The sequence below is a fragment of the Nothobranchius furzeri genome, chromosome 11, assembly GCF_043380555.1.
Source record: "Nothobranchius furzeri strain GRZ-AD chromosome 11, NfurGRZ-RIMD1, whole genome shotgun sequence".
In the NCBI taxonomy this organism is placed as follows: Eukaryota; Metazoa; Chordata; class Actinopteri; order Cyprinodontiformes; family Nothobranchiidae; genus Nothobranchius; species Nothobranchius furzeri.
In genome coordinates this window covers 62905178-62915068 of record NC_091751.1, presented here as the reverse complement: position 1 = coordinate 62915068, position 9891 = coordinate 62905178, and the positions used below count along the sequence as shown (strand labels likewise).

The window sequence follows — 9891 nt, the reverse complement described above, 5'->3', positions numbered from 1 at the left end:
ATCACACACCCCGAGCCCACTAAATTGGTTCAATCAAAAGCATAATTAGTTGATTCAGTTGTTTCGAACGGAATGAAAAACCAGTAGAATCGTTTTTTGTTTCTACTCTGCTAGCTTAGATGCTCTGATGAATAGCTGTTTAGTTCTGATTAAAAAAATAATAATAATAACTTTTTCAACGAAAAAGTTTTAATTACAAAGAAAATACATCTTACATGTTACAGGAACAAAGTATGTTTGACCTTTGGCCTTTGGAGATTCCCATTTTTATTCACATTTACCCCAATGGTTCTGCAATCCCCCTCCCGGTTTCATAGTTCCTGCATAATGTTGATACAACTCCACAAGTGTGTGCTGAACAGAGTGTATTTATTTCTGTTGTACTTTTTGTTTTTGTAAATTTGAATAAAAAAGAACTATTTCAAAGAAAACAGTCTGAAACACCTTTATCTTGCAGATTCACACATATTCTCTCTCTCTCTCTCTCTCTCTCTCTCTCTCTCTCTCTCTCTCTCTCTCTCTCTCTCTCTCTCTCTCTCTCTCTCTGTGTGCCTGATGAAGGAACACCTTGTCTGGTCTGATGCTCTGACAGGGCTACGTGAGGTCAGTAATAGAGGACAGGCAGAGAGTCCTGCAGAGTAATCACCCTTTCAGACCGAAAGGAAGAATTTCTCGTTTGTGCACTGACTTTAAAAAAAAGAAGCATTTTGAACTCCAGAGCAGAAGCAAATAGAGCAAGCCTGACAGCTGCTACCAAATATATGAGCCCCCTCAACAACCTTTGCAGCTCTCCTGCGTTCTGCAGCGTTTGTCCTGCTCAGTGATGGATTGGGGAGATGTGCACCATTGCTGTGTGACAGAATAGCCAGTTAAAAAGATTTATTACAATAATCAAATATGAAGGAGGGGGTTATTGCTACATGATGGTTTTGAGAATGATCGTGTTAGCCGGGTCTTCGCTTGATTACAATGATAATACCCGCCTCGAGACAGGGAACGAGAAAAAGGAGGAAGAGAGAGGGAGGGGATAGAGAGAAGCGTATTAGCAGTTAATATGCTAGTCTGTTGCATTACATAAAATCTGATTTGTGAGAGGGTCGGAGTTGATTCTGCAGACTGCAGAAGAAAAAAAAGGCGACGTGTTCATGTAGTCACCAGATTGACACCCTCCCACCCAGACGCAGCACCCTGTGTCTAAAGATGAACTGTCTTATCAATTTCCTGCTCCTGTGTGTAGACCTTACCAGCCTCCTCCAAGCATCAACACTGCAGTGCAGTCACCCAGCTGAGATGCGCCGTCATGGCTCTGTCAATAATTACAGCATGCATAATTGATCATGGTTTAATGGCAGAGGTGGAGATTAAATGAACTCTTTTAAAGCTTCACACCTGGGAACGGAGAGCTACACACAGCTAACATGCTGCAGGATTGCATCACAGAGGCCGGGAGTTGGTGTGTGTGTGTGTGTGCGGGGGGGGGCAGGCATGGAAATTCTTCATTCTGTTTGAACCTTTCTGACATACTCAATCCCTCTGGCGACTCAGCACAGTGTGGACTCTTGTACGTTTCCCTCCACGCTGCGCTTGTGATTGTGCATCTTTGAATTTCAAGTGTGTTGCTTTAAAGGCGTCCACACACAAAGTAGAAGCAACTACAGCGAATTTCCTCACACACCGAACACGAGCTTAGCATAACTTTCCAGACTTGGCGACTTCCGTTCTTGCACTTATATGTCTAACACCCTTTCTCTCCAGCTCCAGACTCCTGCTGGAGTTTTTACAGATGCCCATTCCACTTCCTCCTCCTTTCTTCCTCTACAGCTTTCCTGCCTCTTTTTTTCCCAAGCTCTTTCGCTCGTTCGTTTTGCTGCGGATGCTCTCGAAGTTCGCTGGCTCTCTTTGAAGTGGAAAATTAAATCTTCATTAACAATCTTAATTAGATTTCGATCTTCCCCCGAAGCAAGCTGACAGAGAATCCATAGTGTAACAGGGGGAGACCTGCAGGAGCAGTGGGCTCTGGTATAGGAGGTGGGGGATTAGAGGGATTAATTAATGAATGGAAATTTAAGGTGGAATTACACAAAAGGTGTTTACATTTAAGTCAGGGGGATGGAATGGGGTGGATATTTACACTCCTAGACTAGCCACTCTTTCTAGTCCTGGGTTGAATCCTTTTAAGAGATGCTCTAATTCTTCTTATCATAGATTCAAAAGAAACATTCCTTCAGAGGTTTTGGCCTATGGCACCATCACTCAGCTGCATCCAGGATGTGAATCTCCCGTTCCACCACCCAAAAGTTCTGGACTGAGATCTGGCGACCATGGAGGTCGTTGGAGTCCAGTTGTCATGCTCTCAAAACCAGTTAGAGATGGTCTGAGCTTTGTGCATCGTCCTGCTGGAAGCAGCATCAGAAGATGGGTCCATGTGGTCATAAAGGGATGGACATGGTCAGCAACAACACTCAGGCAAGCTGTGGGGTTTCAACCAGGCTCAGGTGGTACTGAGGGATCCAAAGTGGGACCAGAACATCTCTTCCACACCATTACACCACCAGCAGCAGCCTGACACCATCTGAATGTTGCAGCTGAAATCCAGACTAGTGAGGCCAGGGAAGGTTTTCCTGGTCCAGTTCTGGTGATCCTGTGTGAGCTGTAGAGCTGACAGTGGGGACACCCAGTTTACTTCAGCAAGATGTCTTCTTCACATCTCCAGGACTACAGACATTTAGATTTATGTATACAGGGGTCAGTGAGAGAGGATCACAAACGATTGGTGGAAAAAAGACCAAACGAAACAAAAAAAAAGAACTTTCCATGTGAAATCTTCATCAGAGGTTCTTCTTGTTGATTTGCTCCAACCAGAGACGACATAATCCCTCATCAGCCTTCTGTAGAACATGTCTTTAATAGCTGCTAATCTTCCAGAGACACTGCTGAGCAGCCCAGCTCTCTCTCTCTCTCTCTCTCTCTCTCTCTCTCTCTCTCTCTCTCTCTCTCTCTCTCTCTCTCTCTCTCTCTCTCTCTCTCTCTCTCTCTCTCTCTCTCTCTCTCTCTCTCTCTCTCTCTCTTCTCTCTCTCTCTCTATCTATCTATCTATCTATATATATATATACATATTTCTCTCTCTCCTCCTCTCTCTCTCTCTCTCTCTCTCTCTTTCTCTCTCTCTCTCTCTCTCTCTCTTTCTCTTTCTCTCTCTCTCTCTCTCTCTATATATATATACATATTTCTCTCTCTCCTCCTGTCTCTCTCCATCTCTTTCTCTCACTCTTCCCCCCCCTCTCTCTCTCTTTTGTCTCTCTCTCTCCTCCTGTCTCTCTCTCTCCTCTATCCCCCTCCTTCTCTTGTCCTTATTTACATGCTACAGCACTTGGCTCTGTGTTCAGGCATCGGCTCATAAATTAAACAATTATGTCATAACACAATTAAAATGTGCATCATGTTGCTAAAAATAAAAGCAGGACTCTTTATTTCTCTTTTCCCTTCACTGAATGATGTCTTTACTGTTATCCATCCCATCAGAAACCTTCAAAATCTCCCTGTGGTCTTTTTGTGGATGAAATGAGCTGAAAAGATTTCTTTTTTCTCGTTGCTGCCTAATGGACCCAGGATCCAACCAGAGAACAGAAAGCTCTAAAAAGCAGCACTCGTTCTTGACCTAAGGGAGGATGAATCTACGTGTTTAGTTGCTCGGGAGCTTCTCTATGTTCAGACACAAACAGCAGCAGAATATTTCCGCACGGGGAGGGCAGAAGACGACATCTGGACCTTGGTTTTGTTTAGCTGCGCTGAGATGTTTCCAGGGAGCTATTCTGGATGTCTGCGACGTGCGGGGCGATCGTATCTGCTGGAATGTTGTTTCAGCAGCTGAAAACTCGGGAGAGGAATCTGTGGATGAGTGTGTTGAGAGGTGACAGGCTCTATTTACCCAGTTGATCATTAGAGACAAAAGAAACAGTGAACATGATAACCAATTACAAGCACGGAGACTGAGAGAGAGAAGGGAGTTAAGTACGTTCATTAGTGCTTTGTGTCACATTGGTTAATTGTTCAGTGAAGTGAGTGGAATAATAAGTGGAGGAGGATGTTGCGCCTTTGGTGAAACGTTCACGAAGAATCGTTTTTCAACATCCGTGCCTCTCATCGTCCCACATACGCCAGAAAGTTTACTTCTGGCTGACGGCTCCAGAAAATGGCCGTGTCAGTGTTTGGTAAACTGCCCACCCTCCAAACACCAACTCTTACTCACACTGTGTGGGATGCCACCAAAAATTCTCTTTTCATCTCAGAGAAATTTTCTCTGCAGCTGAACACAAAAGAGAAAGTGAAAACACACACAGAGTCCACTCAGCCTGCTTAGTGTTGAAAAAGAAAAGAAAACACAGTTTTAGCTGATTTTTTGAGCATTTGTTATGATGCGTAACCATGGCAACAAGCTGGTTTACAATCAGGAGCAGCTGATTAACATTGGAAAGGCTGAAATAATACCTCAACTGAAGCCACAAATCCCAAATGAGCTAAAACGCAAGAAGCGTGGGTGCAGAGCGGGAGCAACACGGAAACAGAGAAAGTGGAAATTCAAACCATCTCTTCCATCGATCATAATGGGCAATGTGAGATCACTGGCCAACAAGATGGAGGAACTCCAAGCCCTTTCAAGGACTCAGCCAGAGTTTCGGCAGTTTCGGAACCGCTGGAGGAGATAATACAAAGAAGGATTCTCCAGAGAATCAAGAAAATGATGGACAACCCTGAGCATTCTCTTCACAAGACTGTCCGACAACGGAAGAGTGTCTTCAGTCAGAGGCTTCTTCAGTTTGGCTGCAACACTGACCACTACTGGAGATCCTTCCTGCCAACAGCCACTGTAATATACAACAACTCTTTGATGACTTGATTATTATTATTGTTCTGAGCTACTACAGCAATCAGTTTCCCTCTGGGATTAATAAAGTATTTTTGAATTGAATTGAATTGAATTTACTTGACGGAGAGCTGAACTCCAACCGCGTTTGAGTTTGATCGTTTTATGCCGTGAAACGATGGAATTGTAGCTGTTTTTGGTCAAATCCTAAAAGTAAAGCCACCAGTTACTGTAACACACTGAGAATGTGTTGGAGATCACATTAAAGTCTGATTTATACTTGTCCACCTGCGTCGGTGTGGAGACACGCAACGCCATTACGCAACAGGGCTCTCTGACGGGCTCACAGAGGGTGACGGAGACATGCCCAAAATTTTTTTAATCTGTTGAAAGTGACGGAGACCACAAGCTTGTGATTGTTCAGGGCACCGCTTCCTGTTTATTCGTCACCAGCACCCATGGACGTAATTTTGGGGGGGAACAGGGGGAACATGTCCCCCCCCCCCCCCCACTTTTTCCAATATCAAGTTTTGACCCCTGCACTTTTTACTATCCAAAAACAATATTACGCTATATTAAAGTGACACTGGTTGAGCTCTAGGACCAAGCGGAAAACAACCATTTGTGTTGAAGCCTGTTTCCCATTAGAGCATGCTGTAAAGATACCCCCCCCCCCCCCCCCCCGTGTCTCCCCCACTTCTAAAGTGAAAATTACGTCCATGCCAGCACAGCTGTAGCACCGTTAAAAATTAATCAGATATTTAGCGGCAGACTCAGAACAGATTGAAGAACGCATCTCGGAAAAAGTCAGAAAATATGAATATTTATTCACCCGTGAGTGAAGGAGTACGTAATACGCAGCAAACGTGGACGGAAACTACGGAAAAGGTGGGTTTAGAGGTGGCGACCGCATGAAGAGGTTGAGGAGAACAAAGCATGAATTTGCCTGTGTTAAAAAGTCTGAAAAATATGAACACAGTAAATACACTATCGTGGACCAGATACATGAGTGTTATGGTGGCAGGATACCACAGAACAGCGCTACGCCCTCTGTTGTCCTGGCGGGGAATTGCTTTGCAACACTCCGCTGCCTGAACAGAAGTTCAAAAGTGAAAACCTTCCCAACACTCCGTGTGCGTCTCTCTGTTGCCAAGCTCACAGAGAAGCATAAATCAGGCTTTAGATGCATAACATCAAATTGTTGCCCAGATCAATGAAAAAGAAGTTAAACACATATTTAAAGAGCAAGTCAACCCCTACCAGAGTCTAACTCCACTCCCACTTCATGTTTGAAAAATGCAACAAATGCTGTTGCCTGGCAGACCGAGAGGGCGGAGCCGCTAACAAATACACACACACACACAGGCTCACGACAGCATTGTGACATCATAATGTACCAGTTTACATCATAGCGTACCTCTTAGCCAACAGCGGCGGCAGATTTAAATTCAAATACAGTGCAGAGTTTTTACCTGACAAAGGCACAACACTGCCAGTTTTAGGAAGAATATTTAAATTTTAACTAAGATGCACTGAAGTGCCAAATTATTGACGACATGTGTCTACAGCACAATTAGACACTCGTTTATTTAGTTTATCAGCAAAAAAAAGTTTATTTAGGGGGTGACTTGCTCTTTAAACAAATCAGTTTAAAGGCTGAATATGGAGTACAAACACCAAAGCAACATCTAGTGTGTGGAGGCTGTAGTTGCAATAATAGGACAAGGTTTCCAGCCACTGGGATACCAGGTTCACTGTCAATACGTCAGTTTCTTCTGTTGTAGGCTTCACCTAAACCCACTGGTTTTAGATCTTTTATGGTCGCTCCTCTTCTGAGAAGAATACTAACATTTTCTGGGCTCAGATACAGCATGCTTGACTTGCTGAGTTTGCCATTTTCCACCGTGCCAGCCTCACTGTGCAGAGCAAACTGGCAACCCGCAATGGTGCCCTCTATTGGCTAGTAGATGTCAACAAAAACCCAGTGTTGTTCCAGTCAAAATAAAGATGTGATTATTTTTTAATTGTGATGTAGGTTTTAAAGGATATGTTGTATCTCCATTCTGCACACCTCTAAATGCCCTGTGTAGGTTTTATTGTTGTATTAATATGGTGTTTTATTTAATAATTCTATATTAAACCTTTAAAATATTCCCGAACATAAAAAAACGATTATAATGCTAGTTCACAATCAATGTGTACACTTTTGCTTTTAGAATTTAGAATTTAATATTCATGTTTTTCAAATGTCACTCCTTGATATGAAACAAGACCCAAATCAACTACAATGTATAAAAAACAGAAAACACCTGCAAAAGTCCCTGAGCCTTTAAATTGTCTCTCAGTCTAGTTGAATTACTGAAATAAATGGAGATTCAAATTTTTCCAGTTTCACTTGTTTGTATAATTGGGTGTTTTTATTACTCATAATGTAGTAAAAGCATATATATTTATTTATAGTTTATATATATATATATATATATATATATATATATATATATATATATATATATATATATATATATATATATATATATATATATATATATATATATATATATATATATATATATATATATCCTTAAAAATGACAGTAGAACAAATATGATCTAGGACTTGAATTTACTAACTTTTAACACCAGAGCAGGAGTGACATATTCTGCGATTAAGAACACTAACTGGCTCCAGTTGGATGACTGGAGGATGATAGGAAGATAAAAGATCATGACGAGGATCTGCCTAATGATAGTAACGCATGTGTAACCCAGGTTGTCTTAGGTTATTGAGCCTAAATTCCTTTAAAAAATTCTCCATTGTTAGGAACCGTTTTTCGGTAGTATTAAAAATTACGAGGGCTACTTGAACGCAGCATGGAGCCGAGCTTTGCAGCCCTCCCCACACCGGAGAGAAAAAACGTTTTTGTCCAGGCTGAACAGGTGAGCAGAGGTTCAGTTAACTGCCGTCATCGAAGTAATAGATGACTGGAAACTTCTAGGAATGTAAGGTTCATCACTTGAGAAGGGTTTAAGATTATTTGTGAGAAGTTTTTATTGAAACAAAAGTGTTTTATGATTATAGAGTGTGTTCGCCACTGAAGGAGGAGCCGTTAGAAGTAGACCTCGATTTGTTTTTTGAGGAAACCCTTTGGTGAGTTAATTTAATGTTTCATGGACTGAATGTTTATGTAGATGTGAAACGAAGTAGAAAAAAAACGTTGATGTAAGCTATGCTAAGCTGTGTTCTGTGAAATATATGTATGTTTTTGAACTTTGTGACGGTCTCGTGTAGCCGCATTTTTAAGTCACCCGGCTAGCTGTTAGCTCAGTTTCTGTGAGTAGATGTGTTAAACTGTTGAGAAAATGAATTGTACACAAATTTCCTGTGAAGATAAGGTGATTTGTTTTGCTTTTATATTCATTTTGTTAATGAAATCTTCTTTTCCACGTATAGTTATTTTGAGTTTGGAAGATAATAGAAAAAAGAGAGTGACATTATTATAATTTTGTTGCATATGTTTTATGCAGGCTTGTTGATTGAGGGTTAAATCACCTTTTCCTGCCTGGAAAGCCAACACATTTAAGGACTCCGATGCACTGCTTTGGTCCACTGGAGGGGTATTGATACTCATGGGTGCCACATCCATGGCAGGATGTCTTCATCATATCCTGTTTCGTCAAAGATGTGGTAGGATCATTTAAGACCTCTACACGATTCAAAGGACTAAGGGTTTTTTTCCCTTCCTGAGTGAGGGTTTGGACTCTTTTTTTGGCAACTTTCCAACATTTTAATGGACTGAATTATCAATTTGCCCAAAAGCAAGAAGACTGTGTGACATAGTCCTGAACACATTGTTAAAGGACAATTGGTTTTATTTATTTATCTATTTATTGATTGTTCAATTTTATCATTCCTCTAAGAACCCTCTAGGAGAGGGAATTTAGCATTTATTTCCTTTATGATGAATTTTAAAAACTGTTACCTACTTCAATAGATTTAATTTGTTGAATTGATTGTTGTGTGTGTGGTTTGTGGGTTGGAGGTTTCAAACCTCAGATAATGAGCTACTACTGCTAAGAACCCAGCAATAGAGTTCAAAGGAACAAAAAGCAAGAAACTTTAGTAAATAAGACACATTTGATCCTGTAGCTCTCACAACACTTTAACTTTGAAGAAGTATTCCGCGCTGATATATTTGAATACAGATACTCAGTTTTTCAGGGAGCCACAGGTTACACATGCAATGTTTAAACAGTCACTCATCTCAGACACATATAATAAACCAACAAAATTGTTTAGAAAACTATCAGACAGATTCTAGAGTGTTTCTGTTACTTTATTACTTGTTGTTTGTAACTGTTTACAGAGTGGCGATGACACAGAGCATTTTCCCAGCTTTAGCCAGGTGCCTCTCGTTTGTCTGACTACTTTCATAAACTAAAGTTAAGAGCAAAAAATTATTCTGTTTGGTGCTTTCAGCGCTGCACAAATATTGGATAAATGTTGAAAATATAGCTTACCTTGACTTTTGTAAAGTTTCTGGTGCCACCAGGCAGCTGCACCAGAGATCAGAGACAATCTCTGAATAATGTTCACAACATGGGCGCCGCAGTTGTCAGGAAAGAGGCTGACGTGTTTTCCAAATTCTGCATCAGTCCAAGCAAGGCCATTTCTTTCCTTTTTTATTCTGATTTAGTAGCCTTTAACAGAGCACGGTGCATTGTTGTGTGCGTCAGTGATATTCGGTCTGCGAGGAAATCATGCATTGACAAAGATTCTGCCTTGCTTGAAATGCAAGTTGTGATAAAATGCATGACATTTTTTACACATCATTGTTTCTAATTAATTAATTAATCAGAATTAATGCGTTAAAGTCCCACTCCTACTTTATATTTGTTAAACATTCTTGAGTTGTATTTATAGATTACAACATTTACGTTATTGTTTATCCATCCTCTTCTGTTTATGGAGGAAACATTTAATATCATACAGCTGATCTCTGTATTTAAGATCAAGCAGCTGGATAACCA

At 41.0% G+C, this 9891-nt stretch overlaps 1 long non-coding RNA gene across 1 annotated transcript; it reads left to right on the top strand.

Moving 5' to 3' along the window:
- The first annotated feature begins 7639 nt into the window (after positions 1–7639).
- On the top strand, positions 7640–9885 carry LOC107384465 (uncharacterized). Its single transcript, XR_001572862.3, has 3 exons — positions 7640–7863; positions 7943–8011; positions 8389–9885. It is a non-coding gene; the product is annotated as an uncharacterized lncRNA (long non-coding RNA).
- Positions 9886–9891: the final 6 nt, after the last annotated feature.